This window comes from Lathamus discolor, chromosome 1, assembly GCF_037157495.1.
Source record: "Lathamus discolor isolate bLatDis1 chromosome 1, bLatDis1.hap1, whole genome shotgun sequence".
In the NCBI taxonomy this organism is placed as follows: domain Eukaryota; kingdom Metazoa; phylum Chordata; class Aves; order Psittaciformes; family Psittacidae; genus Lathamus; species Lathamus discolor.
Window position 1 is genome coordinate 46,057,771 of NC_088884.1, and position 17,239 is coordinate 46,075,009.

Here is a 17,239-nt window from a genome sequence, read left to right on the forward strand (position 1 = left end):
AAGACTTCAAATGGCATTCTGATTTCAAAGGAGCTGAATGGACATTTTAAAAAGTTCCTTTCTTTCCTCAGCATGGAAGCCTTTGGGAAATGGAAGCAATAAAATATTAAAACCCCTTTAAATTAGCAGGGGAACTGCTTTTGCAGACAATTTTATTATATAATTGTAATTTTTCTTATTTAATTTACAGTGTATACACAACTGAGATTATTTATCCAGTGCTTTCCCTCAATTTTGCATTCACACATTGAATATGACTTTCCTGTTTCGTATATGTAAATCTGTACTCAAATGCACTATGGTTGATGAAACCGGTTTAAACGAAATCACTTCCTTACATAAACATTTCTATCAATACTAGAGCTAGACATTTTAAGGTTCTGAAATGTAGAATTTCCCTTTGTTACTCAGCATGACCAATTTATCATTTTTGCATATATCTGCATCTCTGGGAAGCAGCCAGAATTTGAATTGTACTGTGTATTTTTCTGCCAAATTTTGCTGACTCTGGAGTGTTGTATGAGCTTGGGATAAACATTCATATTTTAGGGGTTTAATCAGGCTAAGCCTGACCTGCCAACCTTTTGATACACCATTCATGGCTATTAATTACTCTGCTTTACGGCAAAAAACCCCTATTTCTTATAAGTAAGATGCCAACAAGTTGTTACTGCTGAAGTTTCTGTGACAATAGATGATAGTCAATATACTGATAGTATCACCAAAGCTTTCAGGGCATTTTACTTAGCTTTCGCTATCAAAGGTGTTGACTAAAATCTATACTTCCATATCCATTTGTATTGGCAGGTGAGTTGTGCTAATTAATTACATGTTTTCAGTGATGATCTTTTTTATAACTACGTATATGGAGAGTCTCAGGAATGAAAGAAATTAGAAATGCTTGGAAAAACGAGGTCGTGTTCTTGGAAGTACGATCTTTATGGATTTTCTCACTGAGGGTAAAATAAAGTGACTCTCAGTGTCTAAAATGTAAGTATCTAAACCTGCCTAAGTGGCTGCCAATGCTGAAGACCAGGTTTGCTATGGTATGCCTTGTAGCCGTGGATCTCACAACTGGGAAAACACAGAGGTAGTGAGAAGAGCTATGGGGAGCTGCCGCTTGCTTGGATGATGATTTACATCCTTGGCCCCTGCCTGATCTATGTCGCAGCTGTGCTTGTGTCTGTGCCTTTCATCTCTCTGGCCTGACTCATCCTTCCTGAACTGGCTCCCTGGCTTGACCTGGGACTCATTTTGTTAAGCTACTTCTGACTGTCATTTTTGTATTCTTCTTAGTTTCCCATTTTGGAGCACACCTAGGCTTGGACTAAAAACAGGAAGAAAAGGAGCGAAAAACACTTCAGAAGAAATCCTTAACAAGATGGCCCTACTCATTTTCTGTGAAATACCACTTAAATTTGTTTTGAAAAAATTAATCTTAAGGACCAGAAGCTCTGTTCATAAACCTCATAAACATTTAAGCAAATGCATCCAAATTGGCCGTACTGAAACATTTCTGAGACTTTTTTAGAGGTCAAAAGTGAAAAAAAAACCAAACAAACCCAACAGAAAACCAGCAAAAGCCCCCAACTCTCTTATTTTTGCCAACTACACTTGCCAATAACCTTTTTCTATTTTTTTCTCAGTCCAAATTCACAAGAAAAAAGGCTGTGGTCATTGGGTTAATGGTAGGGCTGTGGAGATGGGAGCATTCCAGTAAGTCAGAGAATACCATGTAGGCAGCTGTGAAGCTGTCACTGCAACATTAGAGCTCTCCACATGCTGATATGTTGGGAATTTTGCCCACTGGTCACTGTGATGATCAGTGTTGCTGGTAACACTCCACGTTGGAACTATTGTAACTCATGTGCCTTTTGTGATAAAACATCTCTTTATATTAACTTCTTTAATCCTACTGCCACCTTTCCAGAGTATGCTTGTCAATATTTCTAGCTATTGTGACTACAAGGTCATAAAAACAGAGGAGAAAAGGTGCAGTCATTTCAGCTGGCACATAATAATACCCAACTGCAATAACTCAGTTTTACTTCTGCCAGTGGTGCTGGTTGTGGTGGAATAACCTCTTTGCAGCATCAGAATCCTCACAAATGGTATTCAGATGTTTAAACTGACTCGGTGAAGAAATATATCATGGAAGAGGAAAGAATGGGGAAAGTGAAGAAGCCTAGCAGCTGTGATTAAAGTGTAATCTTGAATTCTGGCAGGCAAGGTATGTGCTGCATTCAGAATTTCAAGCCTATCTGGCAGGCTTACTGATGGAACTGTCTCAGAAGCTGCAGAATGGTGAGGTGCTACATGGAAACCCTGGCATCAGCAGGAAAATCATCATGTTCTTGCTCTTTCAGGGGATCTCACAGACTGGACACTAAGAGTAGATTAAGCTCAAGATGTGAAAACCTAATCCCTGGTAGCTTTATGCTTGCAAAGCAGTGATTTATCCTTTAATAGCCCTTTTAAATGCAGTACAGTTAATCAGTTTTGCAGATGATTGTTTTAGTAAAGCCAATGTGCAAGAGTGCAAGACAAGGGATGAATCTGTTCTTGCTTGTTAGCCAAAGAAGATCAGTCAGTAAGGAATAGATAAACTAAAGCAGAACAGAAAAGAAAAAGGAAGGGTAAACAAGAGTGAGAAATTAACAAGAAAGTATATTTCTCTTTTCAGTTGTTGCTGTCTTGGGTAATTTCTGTTGGTAATTTTTTTCTTTTTTGTAAGTTTTCTCTCTCTTTCCTTGGTTTTCTATTTTTTCATTATATGCAAGCAGAATGGATGTTGGGTAGAATAATTGAAGCAAAATGTATGAAAAACCAATTATCACCTATCCTGGGGCTATTAAAGACCTCTTTTTAACTCAAGGGTAGTTTGTCCTTGTTTTGTTCACAAAATGTTGACAGGAGAGGAATAATCTTGAGTCAAATGGAACATTTCAACGAACAAATTTCACAAGAGCCATCGAAACCCCAAAATATACATTGCTTAGCTTGCAGTATGCACTGCTAAACCATAGCTTTTCAAATTAATATCCTTCATGGCAACCAAAGTAGAATCTGAGTCTAGTGACATCTACGAATTTCTCCACACCTTGTATTGTCAGAAATCGTTTCTGGGGATACCCAGCTGGGAAACACAAAAATCAGAAGCAGAAGAAAGGACTGTGCTGTAATCATACCCACTGAATGCCACCTCCCTCTCTCATTTTTTCCTTCATCTTTCATACCTTCTCAGCGTAACAACTATGGATGATTCTCATCTCTTAAATAATTAACAAACTTTTCTTTATTTAAATCAGAGTTCTAGTTTGCATCAGAGTTTCAGCTGTTAGGTTGCCAGATTGGGTGCAATTGAAACAACATTTGCTCTCCCATTGCAACTGGATGCAAAATCTATTGTCAGCTTGTGATTTCTCTTCTAAAAGTGCTTAGATCTACACTGGGCCAAATTTGATATGTTAGATTTAATACAGATTGAGCCTGACATCCCCAAATCAAATAGAGGAGTTGTTCAGTGCTGCAATGCACTGAAGCTTCAGTTATCAGGGGTAAAGATTTCAACTGCTAAACCCTAAATGGTCACACATCTCTAAAATGCCTAAGGTGATCAGGGCATGCAGGAATTTGGCTCTGTTGTGGGGGGTGCTTCCAGATCCATTCTGCTATGAACATTCTCGCCTCCACCGTCCATCTCCAGGCACTATTTCTGCTGATACAGAACAGATTCTTACTCTTTAGCATCAGTTCATTGTCTAAGCATTTATACATAGTTTAACCTTATAAACCACTGGGAGCTGATTTGTTTCTGAGTGCTTGCCCCAAATGCTGTTGACAGTGCTGTGGGTTGGAGATGAAACTGCTAATACAGCAGGATTCCTGTTCACCCCAGCCTCCCATAGGGTCTTGGCAGAGGTATGTGGAGCTTTAACTACACCCTCTCAGCAAATGAAGACATACTCTGTAGAGTCTGCCCACATTCAGGTGGTCATTTCTCTTCTGTGGAAAAAGAAATAGAGTGAATGGAGGCTTTCTGACTGGACCACCTTGTCTTACTCATGGATTTCAAAATACATGTCATAACACTTTAAAAATAACATCTGAGTATTCCAAGAAATGGTATTTACAGAAATATATAAAGATATGGAACTTGGCATGAGATTTTGCTGAAATACTTTAGCTGAAAATAGACTTTGCAATATACAGACGTGATATATATGCTTTTTCAGCTAAAAAGGGAAGATACTGGTTATGCTAGTGGCTTTGCTTTGTGGGATGTGTAACGAAATCCATGATTTCAATCTCCCAGTTGCACAGATAAGTGGAAAGTTTTAAGTAAGACAAATAAAATGAAACTATTTCTTTCCATTCAGGATGCCACATTAAAGTACAGTAGCTTCAAATAATGGGTTCATAAAAAAACATTGGCTGTCTCTCACACAGTTCAAACATTTCATTACTGTGGGGTTATAAATCTGTAGAGAGTGGAGGTTCTTTTTTTATGGAGCAGGCTTTCATCTGAAATGGTTGCAAACAGATCAATACATTTGTTATGAATAATCTCTTTTAGAACTTGGGCAAATGTGACTTAACAGTTTTGACAGAGGTGGAGCCAAGTGGTGCTTTATAGATTTCAGCAGTCCTGCAGCTCATTCAATGAGGTGAAATCTGTAACTGGCCTGTTGACTAGTGAGAGCAATAACAAAAGGGAATTAAAAAAATTGGTACAGTGTAGCTTGGACTTTTAGCTGATTATTGTATTGGAGGTATTTCTAGTATAAGAAAGATGTGGTGGAAGCAATATTTGCATAACATTTTGTTATCTGGTAGCTTTTCTTAAAAAAAAAAATGTTACAATGAAGCTACAAGAAACTTATTATCCATCATTGTGCCAGAACTACTGTGTACTAGTGGCTAGATTTGTTCCATCTTTGATCTTTAAAATTCCCAAATGCCTTAAAGGTGACTGAAGAAATTGAGTACAGTTTCTGAAGAAACAGGAATTCAAAATCATCTGGCACTGGGCTGAGTTCCTGCACCCCTCCCTGAAGTCAAAAGGAGACAAAAATACATATATTTTCCAGCAATTAATGGCTTATGTACCATTGTCAGAGAGATGCTTAACTGTGGAGAGCTTGAATGTTCTGTTATTATTATTTCATGTTTCTTTGTTGTTTAGTAGTTAACCCTGTCTTAAACGAGGTCCTCTCCTACACTGCACAGCACACAGGAGGTATTGGGTATACAATACAGAAATTCAAGAGAGTAAGATGTACAATGAAGGAAATCAGCTAGATAGAAAGAGAATAAAGGAAAAGAAGCAGGAAACTTAGGTGTTTTGACAAACATGAGAGACAGAAACAGTATGCAGAAAAATAAGCCACATCATAATAGTTACTATAAAATAGATCTCTCGTTTTCTTCTTTTACCTGTAGGTAGTTCTGTTTCGAAACCATATTATTCTCTATTTACACCCATTTGCCACAGTCCTGTAGTGGTAAATCACCAAAGTCACATATTTTTGTGAAAGTCTCTCAACTTATTCTGTTGGCACTGCTTTTAGAGCTGCATAAGTAATTACGTAGTGTTTAAGCCAAAGGGAGTGAATTTGTAGCTCAGAGCTCTGAACACAGGAGCCTGGAATCTGAGATTCAAATCCTTCATGCAGTATGCCTGAAATTATTTGTGCAGGTTGGGAGAGTTCCAGTAGAGAAATCTGCCTGAGAACAGCTAACAAGATGAGCTGAAGAAGATCTGCATTCAGGTGTCACCTCCAAGTCAGGGATGTTTGCAGACATCAGTCTGCCGCCAGCAGCCAGCAGTCTGCAGATGTTTCCATATAAGTCTCCCACATTTCACTTGGATAGGTTAAGTATTCTTGGAGGCACATATCCATCTCTATTGATTTGGAAAAGAGTTCACCATTTTTCAGTAATTGCCTCTGGTTTCATTTGGCTTTGTATTTCCAGAAGTCTATCCTGTTGATACCTTGAATCTCCATAAAGACACTATACTGCTCATGCCAGCAACGATCCTGTGTCACATCCTTGGTGAGTGACACATCTCATTAGCTCTTGGATCTGCCGTTATTAGCAGACATCTGTTCAGCTGTCTGGCAGCAGACCTATAGGATAAAGCCCTGTGATATAAGTAGTGGGAAGTAGTGAGCTTGACTCTCCAGCTTCATAGAATCAGGGCTGTAGTGGAGTTGAAGGTGACATACACCTTTGCTGTTTTCAGCATAAACAAATGGGTACAATGCATTTGTTGAAAATGTGATAGCTCTCAGACTAAGATGTGTAACATTACTGAGAAAATGTAACATTGTTCATTATAGAAAACCTGAAAAAAAACAGGCACATAAGCTCGCGATTCTTACCAAGCACTTTCCAGTGTGAGGAAGAAAGCAATGCAGGTCTTAACTGTCTTGCAGATATTGGAGAGTAAGCCATACACTGAGCTGTAGGTTATGATTCATTTCTGAGTTGCACTGTCTTCAGGAAAAGACTGAGTGAAAACTGAGGAAGGTCAGAGCTTGGCTTGTGATATTGCAGTTTCATTTATTCTGGTGTTCTTTATGCTCAGATTACCAATGACTGATGAATGTTTGCAGACAATCATGTATTAAAACTCAGGCTGAAGTCTTTATTCTCAAGCAGCAATAAACACATAGTGACAGTATAGCAATTTATTTATATAAAACCAATGTAAGAATCAGTAATTTACTGTGTTTATAATAAGTTACCTTAAGGTACTTATATAAGGTTGTGCTCTGCTGTGCTACGAGACAAAATTTAATTCTCACCAAATGTTATAAAATAAAGAAAGGAATGATTATTTAGGCTTGAATTCTATTGATTTTGGGTGGATGTTTTAGGTAGTATACAAATTTCTTTTAGGCAGCTAATGAAGGCTGAGATACGATCCCTCATGATCCACATGGAACAAAATTCTCTGAGCTCTCATCATGGATATAGAATTTTGTTTTGATTTTTTTTTTCTGCAATTAGTAAAAAGTATTTTCTGTGAAGATTTTGTAAAGGACACCTTTTAGTTAAATAGGTTTAGAGATGTGCTATTGCATTTACTGAATTTGTGAATTATATGAATATGATATTGTTATATAAAGAAACCCCCCTGTTGGCAAAATTACTAAGCACCTAAAATTCCAGTATTAAAAATATACTTCCTCCTTTCTGTACAATAATAATTTCTTATTTTGTCACTGATGGATATTTTGATTGGCAATGAAATGCAAGTGTGGTTTGCTGCACACTAGGGAAACCTTTTTATCAGTATGTCAGACCTAGTACTACTGCAAGTTAATTTACAAAAGTGCAACCTTAAAGATGGACCTTTAAACCTAACAGCCCCCTTTACAAGAGTTTGCAAAAAAGAGAAATAATAGAAAAAATGCAAAGACAAAACTAATAGGGTTATTTTGTAGATTTGGACTTAAATTTTAAGTGTGTTTTCTATTGTATGAACAGAGGTAATGGATGTGCCAAAAACTCTGAAATATCTGTTTATTTTTTTCTTAGGACTTTGAACTAAGGCTATTTTTAATTATTTTATTTTATTTTATTTTTTTTATTTTAGGGGCAGCTGCAAATGATCTCAGATGTAATTTTATTTGAGTAATAGCTTAACATCCCTATTGCAGTCAGACCATTTCAATTCTTCTATGTTGTCTTTCAGAGGAAAAGTAAGAGGAAAGGCTAACTATGAATTTACTAATGATAAAATTATTAGGTTTATAATAAAATCACTTTTGATCAGTGAAATAAAGCAAAATACTATATTTTGTTACATATTTTATAGATATGTGGGAGCATGTTCCTGTAATTAAAAAAAAAAAAAAAAAAATTATCTTTGCTCTTTAAAAGACTCAGAGGAACATGATGGTTTTTAAGACAAATATCTTCTCTGGCTAATTGCTTCATGTTTCCTTTAAAGCACTAAGCAGATTTGCAAAAGTCAAGACTAGTGACTCTGGGCTTTTTCCTTTATGTATATTGAAATATATAGATAGCTTTAAAATAAGACTGTATTTTAACTCTGTAGAAATATGCTCTCTATCATATAAACTGCTTAAAATAGTAAATATAACAATAATATTTCATTATTTGTAAGTATGCCTAGAGTGCTTCATAGTTACGAATAAGGACTGAATTCTGGATGGTATCACACAAGACAATAGAGAAGGAAAACTTCTGAGTAAGGATTATCCTGATTTATGATCCAGGTACACTGCATGGTTTTCTGTCTTTCAGAACAAAGATTAGTGATCATGGGAACTGTTTTTGTGTAGATGAATCAGTGTCCAATTGCACTGAGCTAGGACATCAGCAAAGGTAATTTTTACTAAAAATAAGTATTACTACTGTGCTTTACTAGAAACTAGCTTACACGGGGAGGGACTAAATTTCATACAACAGAAGTGGTTGATTCTCTCAAATTTCTCAGGTCCTTCTGAGGAAAAAAACTGCATTAATGTTCACTTGTTTTCTGAGTCAGATTTATAAGGCTGACAGCTTAAGCTTGGAGACTATGAAAGAATTATCATTAATAAAGGGAACTCAAATAGAAAAAAATATATTTAAAATCAATTAACACAATCACAAACTAGCACAAAGATTGAGTGTTAAGATTCATAGGGCAGGAGACCTGTTTTAACATAAAAATAATCAATATTAAATATTTATGTGTTGTTCTCAACATGCATATGACCTACTATGTAAATATTTGTGTCTCACATCCATAAACCAGCAGTACACAGAGATTATCTGTCATGTCCAATAAAATATTGACCTGTATTTCCGCCGTCTCTCTCAATGCAGTTTTCCATAAAAGTAGTCTTTACCAGACAGGCTCCTGGATCTGGGGAAACAAAATTAATACCTCTCATTCCTTTTTCCGTGGTCTTGATGAACCAAAACTGCAAAATATATGTGATAGTCATAATTCAGAACCTCTGAACTTACTGAAATTCCACCTACTCCCAGAAAATAAAATGTATCTCTTGAAATATGCCTTATTACAACATCAAGTGAGAGCAGCAAATGTGATTGTCTCTAATAGACAAGTGATTGCCTTATTAACCCTGGGTTTAAAAGTGCACACACACAGGGCAACTCATTACTATTAAGAGATGTGCAGAGCAAGCAAAGCAAGCATTATTATCCCTGAGGTCACTGAGAATAGTAGCAAATAGGATTATTGCTCAGAGCAGGATGAACAAAAGCCTAGATGAATGCAATTTCAGTAAGAGCTGATTTGTGAAGAATTGATTTAACAACATTTAAAAGGACACCCACTGTATTTATCTCTGTGGATATCATGTGTTCTTACTGAAATATAAGGCTAAGCCTTTGTCTTTTGTTTTCTTCCCTGAGTGTGATGTGTTAAGGTACCTTGGGATATTAGGACCCTGTGAGAACCATAGCCAAGTCCTCCCCTGACAGACACTTTTGAGGTTGCTGTGATTGTTCTCAGACCACATTTCTCTGTGTTTACAGCGCTTTGTCAGGAACAGAAGGCACATCCTAGGAGGCAACTTGCCTGACAGCCAACAACCAATGACGCAGCTACTAGACCCTCTCACTGTCAATACCCTCTGGAGGCTATGAATCCCTTGACTCTAAATACTTTCTTATATGAGATAGCTTTTCAGAAGCAGAGATGAAATACTAAACCCAAAGCATGTGTTGGTGACTTCAGTTACATTTTATTACTATTGTAAGCAAATAAACGGATCCAGAGGCAAACTGGCATAGGCAAAATACATTTCTATTTTTCTTAGTACATTGCAGTTTGATCCATGCCTTTTGACTCTCCAGAGTTTTTAAGTTCATGTCTTGCTTTGCGTAGTGTGAACACCTCTTTCTATATTCACTGTTAGCGTTTAGCCTTACATGGTGGCTAAGTCTCTTGGCTGCCTCTGTTCTTGCTGGGAGCAAGCTGGTTTTGGTCTGCCTCTTTGGTTCCAGGACACCTTCTGATTAATTTATTCATCAAAATTATAAATACTTTGTTCTGTATCTACAATTCTGTTCTTTACATCACATACTCCATATTTTTAAAGGAATCACTGTCCAAAGTATTTTCATAAAATAAATTGCTATTGACATACCTTTTTCTTGGACTGGAAAGAATGTGACATATTTGATTTCAGCATTTGCTGTAAATGGAGCCTTCAGCCTGGCAAAAGTCTGATGTGCAGTGTGTGTTTTTGACCAAGAAAGGATGATTGGGAGCCTGGGAAATATAGCAGTACTCTGTAGGTAAGTAGCGGAATTTCCTTAAAGCTCATTTTTAACATATTTTCTGGTAGACTATATTATAAATGCTATGAAATATCTGATCACCTTCAGAATGTGGGCATGGTCTGAAAACGTGTAGATGAAAGAGGAGATGTTCTGTCTTCTTTCTTTCTGTGGACAGGGCACACACAGTGAGTAATCCTGGAAGTGCTCCATGATTAACTATGCTATATACTAAAGTTAATGTATGTTATGAGCATGACAACTTCATATTTATTAGAGCACATTCAATTAAAAAGTTAATTCATAACTCATTTGTCAGCTATCTAATTTCTGTCAATCTCCTGAGCAAGCTACTTTAGTCGATTTAATACATTTGTAAAATGAATCAATCATAGATTAGGCATAGAAATTTGAATACATTTATAATGACATGTGGTCATTAAAGATAGCCTACTCACCGATTCTGTGGTAAGACCTGCTAAAACTATAGAGCTTGTTAATGTTTCACAGGTTACTTTACGTTCTTATGGTTTAATGTTTAATGATGATTAATCCCATAGCAAAAGACTAGTCTCAGTTTTTGGCAGTTATTGCAGAACATGTGGAAAATAAAATGTGTCAATTAAGTAAAATGTTCACATCCTAAAACACTCATTATTTTGCCCATAAGCAAAAGCATTAAAATCATACTACAGCCAGAGCAAGAATATTTGCAACATTTGCAATCAGTCAGCACCTTTATTTTTATTATGTACTAATATTAGTCTAGAGCAATTTGAAGCATCCTAAAAACTGAAAGGCAAATCCTGTAAGAATGTGATTTTTATGATAGCTTATAGGATGTTTGGTTTAGGTATTCCTGTTAGATAAGGCAAGGCAGCTGGTCTTTGATCAGTCAGATACCAAGAGACCACCCTTGGGTAATGTTAAGGGCAGCTGATACCTGAGCTTGGAAATGTTTCCTTAAGACCAAGCATGAAGTAGAACCTACAGGGCCGGGACAGGAGTTGAAAATGAGGGGTATTACACCCTACACTTGACCCAGAATCCCCCTACAGACTTTGTTGTGCTCAATCAGAAAGAAACATAAAGGGTTCAGATTCTGTTCTTTATGTGTGTGGCAAAAAAAACCCCACCTTTTCTACTCTTTGAGAAAACAGTAGGACTCCCCTCTGTGTAAACTGAACTCTCCTTTCAGCTAAAGTAGACGGTGATTATTTGTTTATGTCTGAGATCTGATTGTAATTGCGGATCCTGAAAATAGAAAGAAACTGGTGAGGTGAGCAAATGCAGTCTGGAAAGAATCTGATCAACGGACAATCAGTCACTGACTATAGGGTATTTCTTTATAATTTGAAATTCTGTGCCTTATTGTAAATGCTAGCCTTGTTGAGTCATAAAAACAAAACAAAACAAAACCCCAAACAAAAACCAACCAAACAAAAAAAAACCCAACCCAAAACCAAGAAAAACCCCACTGCAAAAAAAAAAAAAAAAAAAAACAAACCACCAAAAAAAACCCCAACAAACCAAAAGAAAGAATTATAAATATCAAACTTGAATACAGTGTGGTTAGTCAGTAGGGCTGGAATTCTCCACTTTCTTTTACCAGTCTAAATGAAATGTGATTTACATCTGTAAAAACAGAAGAGGAATCACTTTTAGTGTGCATTTTGAAGAATCTCCTTCAGCCATACAGTTTATTTTTGAAGCTTAAGAAATTTTCTGACTCAAATATTTGTCCTTAATAGGAGTTTCTCACAGGGTGAACTAAAATGCTCTATTTATTTTAGTGAGTCTTTTCTTGTAACTGAATAAATCCTTCAGAATATGAAAGTTTTTAACTGTTCAATATAGTAAGTATTAAGGACACATTGCCATTTTCCATTGTTTTGTTTTTATGCAAGAAAATTGATCCAGTACATGAATCTGTTAATCACTTACTTATTTTAGGTAGTAATGGAACATCTTATTGTAATGATATGGAAGCTCTCTTGAAATTTAATTCAGTTTACCTGAGTTGATTGTATTTTAGCTTTTTTTTTTTCACTTCTGGGTTTACAACAACTTAGAACCAAGGACCAGCTTCTAACTTTATTCATTGCCCTTTTGCTCTGCAAGAGTTTTATGAAAAGGTTGCAAAGAAACAAAAGAAGCAAGTAATTCTCTTGGCACAAAGAAAGCTCAGGTTGCTCTGAGCACACATGGATGAATCAGTGTCAACCTTTCCAGTTAATTTCACTGCCAATGTAGCCTATAGTTGGAGGTTTGGTGAATGAAATATGTTATGATTAGATTCTGTTTTGCCCTCATATAATTTATTAATAATAGCTTCTTTTTTTTCAATTTAATATCTTCAGAATGACATTCACATCCAGAAAATGAAATGACACTGACACATTAAAAAAAAAAGTTGTTTTCCTGATTTGTATTTTGCAGTTTAGAATTGAAAAATTACTTTTAATTTTGTTGTAAATTGTCCCTACATTTATAATTTCTGAAATAGTACATAGGTGGTTCTACAACAAAGATTAATGACGTAAGTTGGCAAAGCGTTGTCAGCTGTCATCTTCATGAAGTGAGATAGCCTGACCTGTTGGAGAAATGACTGAGTATTCTTGGAAGTGTCAGGTAAATCAGTCCCTGGGCTGTTACGCATCTCCACAATACTCTAAAAACAAATGGCAGCTGTTTCATTGAGATTATAAGGAAGAGAAATCTTTGTGTGCCTTATGGTTGATGTCTTCAATTCTGCTCTCACTGGATGTATAAGTACAACATCTTATCTGACATAAATTCAATTATGGGCAGGTCTGCCACATAAGAGTAACTCCTGAGTGTATACTAATTGACTGAATAGGAACCAGAGCATATAATGGGGCTTTTCCATTCCCCAGTCTGAGGACCACTAAGAGAATGTCACATAGGAGGAAGGGGACTTCTGGGATTAAAGAGCTCAAACACCTATGGCTATCCCATAATATGTTAAATTACTTTATTTTCCTTTTTATGGAATAACAATAAAGATTATGTATAAATGCAAAGAAAAAGTGGTGTTGAGAGGACTATTAACACCAAGCATGTATTTATGTGGATAACAGTCTTTTCACATCAACATGATCAATTCAGTGAAGGAGATAGATAAATAGAATTTCTCATCATCTTGAATCTGCAAAATCCTAGATCCGCTGTATACATAAAATGTCAGTGATCATTAGTCTGATGTGGCTTCCAGTGTCTCTACTTTTAGACAAGGGGTGGTTTGGCAATTATTAAAATTAGCAGAAAATGTGGCCTTTTGTTAAAGAAGTCAAAGAACTTGGGCAATCCCTTTCCACCCTTAAAAACAATAAAAAGAATTACTTTTACATAGCATTTTTCAATAATATAGTGTCCTGGGTTCAGCAGTAGCAGTCATTTTTCTCCTTAGTTGCTGGTGCAGTGCCGTGTTTTTGACTTTCAGCCTGGGAACAGAGCTGATAACACCGATATTTTTAGTTGTTGCTAAGTAATGTTTAGTCTGATCAAGGGCTTTGTGAGTTTCATGCTCTGCCAGGGAGGAGGGGAAGCCGGGAGGAAGCAGAGACAGGACACCTGACCCAAACTAGCCAAAGAGGTATTCCATACCACAGCACATCATGCCAAGGATGTAGAACTGAGGGCAGATACCCGGAAAGGCTAGTTCACTGCTCTGTCAGGCTGGGTATCAGTCGACGGGTAGTGAGAGGTTGTATTCCCTTCCCTTGTTATTTCCCTTATCATTATTATTATTGGTGGTAGCAGCAGTGGTTTTGTTATACCTTAGCTACTGGACTGTTGTTATCTCAGCCCGTGGAAGTTACATTCTTTCAATTCTCCTCCTCATCCCTCCAGGAACGGGGTGGGTAGGAAGGCAGGGAGTGAGAGAACGCGCTGTGTGGCTGACACGCCAACTGGGGTTAAACCATGACATATAGAGAAAAATGAAGTTTCAGTACAACTATTCTTAATGTTGATGCTTACAGTGAAGTTGAGTAGGATGCAAATATTTATCCTTTCAATATTCATTCAAAGTTTAAAATATAAAAAACCCCATGTGTTTTAACAGAGAAACTGCATACTAAATTCATATGCCAGCAGTAATCCCAAATTAGGCAATGTCTACAGCATGCTTGTGTGAGACAAGTATTGCAGGAGCTCTCTGTATCATCAACATGGGTTTTAGACACTTCTAGAGTGAAAATTTGCTAGCACAAAAGATGGAGATCAAATTAGACAAAAGTAGCTTTTGCATTGAAATATCTTTATATTCTAGACAAACAGCAAGATATTGACATTACTTATTTCTATGAACATACATATATTGTAAAAAGTTCTTAGAGACAGAGATTTTGTGTGGATCCAGAATGCCAGTTCTTTCTTAATAATATGGTCATATCAGCAACACTTAAATTTTTATTGTTAAAAATTCCATAACCAAGTTAGAATTTATAAAGACATGATTTGCAATCTCCTTGTGAAAAAAAAAGGGTTGAGTGTAGAGTATGTATTGGAAACATTTTCACTTTCAGTGAAAAAAGAATACGGAAAGCCTATTGATGTAGATTCCAGTTCCCATAAAATACTCTGCGATGTCATGTGGGTTATCAGACTCAAGCGTCGTGAAAGGCAGTGAATACCTGAGGGAAAGAGGCAGACAGGTTTGAGCCACTCTCACTCTCTCTGTCACCAACTTCTGAGTATGAGAGACTCTTCTATGTCCTGAAAATCTGGACCGGTTTGCTTAGACCACTGCAGAAAATAAACCTCTCTTTCACATTCAGAAAGAGACCCCCCCCCCCTTTTTTTTTTTTAAGCAAAATTTACAGATAGATAGGAGATGTTTTATTTTACATAGTACGTAAGACTGACAACAAAACACCTTTGTTTCTCAAAAATATGTACATAGTTCTTTTGAAAGAGTAGAGCTGAATTCAGAAGTGCTACAACAGGTAAAAGTGAAGAGTAATGCAAAAAAGCCTGTTTTATAGTCAACTCTGTTTTATTTACTCAGAAAATGAGATACTGAAAATACTGGAAACAATTCAGATAGTTCAATATTTTTTCATTATAATCTCCCTTGCTTGAGATAGCTGGTGTCTCGTTTGTTTTTCCCCCCAAAATTGGTTCTTGGGTGGCTTGATTCTGCTGACTCAGGATCATAATGTTTTCATAAATACATGGAGCCAGTCAGGTCTGTAATCAACGATGCTAAACCACCTTTGAGCTGAACCAGCCCACAGAGAGCCTCTACTTTTGCATGGTTTATCTGTGAACTTGCCAGTGCACCCACAACTAGTGAAGAATTACCTTAGACTTGTGTCTACTACTTTACTGTCTCCCTCAGACCTCCTGTGCTTGAATCAAAGCTAACTCACATAATAAAGAGCTAGAGGAAAGCATAATATATAGGAGATGCTTTAGCTTGCTCAACTCCTTTCAGCTACCTTGTATGAGAGTTATATTGTGTTACATCGCCTTTCACATTATGAAATACTGAGGGAACTCAAGTGAATATTTTGTGATCTATCTTACAGCACCTTCCATATCACTTCTGAATTTGGCTTACAGGCCCACTGACTAAGAGAGAAAAAGACATGCACAACAGCCAGCAAATGAAACAATAGTTTAACATCAGGGGAAAATATTAAGGGAGACAGCGTTGTAATGTGAATAAGTTTAGAATGGTAACTTGATAGGAAACAGAAAAATAGCCTCAGACTTAAGTGAGATAGCAGATATGTAAATACAACATGCAGCTGAGGTTGATCTTTAATCCTGCACTTTAAGGTAAGGGCATATTAAATTGTCATTATTAGAAATTACTTGTTTGGGGAAATGACACTTACAGAACTCAGCCCTCTTCCTCCAAACCTGGAGCACAGGGAGATGTTGCTGGTGAAGCTCCTCAAATGCTGGCTGATGATTTGAGGCAGGCTGCACTTGGTCAGCCTGAAGACCAACGAACATGACATTCACCTGCTTGTACCAGAACTAGCTGTAGAGCACCCACATTATTCAGATGGTTGTCAGCCTGATTGGTTTGCATGGCAGTTTGGAATACTCAAAAATAATCTGATGTGAAACCTAGAGTTATCACTTCCACTCATCATTACAGCTAGAAGAATTCAGTGTGTATGAACAGGAATATGTATGCTGGAAAAATATGCCATGTCATTCAATACCATTCAATGATCTTCAGAGATTACTGTCAATCTAATGCAATAGACATCACTGAATAATTCAGCGAGATATATCCGTAAACAGAAATGCAATTTATAATAGTAAAACAGTTTAATTAATAAACATATTTTTGCTACTGAAAATAATTTTATTCTACAGAAATTTGCATACAGAAGTCTATCTTTTTGAAAATTACAGTAGATTAAATAGATTACTTATGTTGATGTGACTGAAATTGTCTCTTTCTGAAAGTTTAATTTGCCATTCAACCCAAACCACATGTTTATATAAAATGTGCAAATAAAAATTTGGAAAACATGCATCCTCCATAGTAAGTTACATGTCAAAGAATTCACACTTAGCTGGATTGCTCAATTTTAAAGGTAAAGGAAAAATATGAATTCCCAGGATTTTTAATGAGTATACTCCAAATATTCATTCTAGTTTCATGGTGATAGGCTTGACTTTTAGCAAAACCAAAGAAACACACTGTCAAAAAACATGTCATTTGACATCTCTTGCTAAGTTTATCAAATTGATGAATAAGGGTTACTAAGAAATGTTTATCAGTTCAATAAAATAATACAGCTCACTGCCAAAAATTTCTTGCAAGTTACTGCTGGAATACATAGCTGTAAGAAACTGTGGTAACCCTTATCTACTAATGCTTTTAAAAATCTGACAAGTATACTGCAGATATTAGCCCAAATTGTCACCGTAAATTAGAGATGGAATATATGTAGCAGCTGGACATTCATTTACTAAA

The 17,239-nt window shown here is 36.5% G+C and overlaps 1 long non-coding RNA gene across 1 annotated transcript; it reads right to left on the reverse strand.

The window, feature by feature from the left end:
* Positions 1 to 14,537: 14,537 nt before the first annotated feature.
* LOC136007118 (uncharacterized) lies at positions 14,538 to 16,204 on the reverse strand. The gene is made up of 2 exons (XR_010609480.1): positions 16,140 to 16,204; positions 14,538 to 14,930 (listed from the first exon to the last, which is right to left on the reverse strand). It is a non-coding gene; the product is annotated as an uncharacterized LOC136007118 (long non-coding RNA).
* Between the last annotated feature and the right edge of the window lie 1,035 nt (positions 16,205 to 17,239).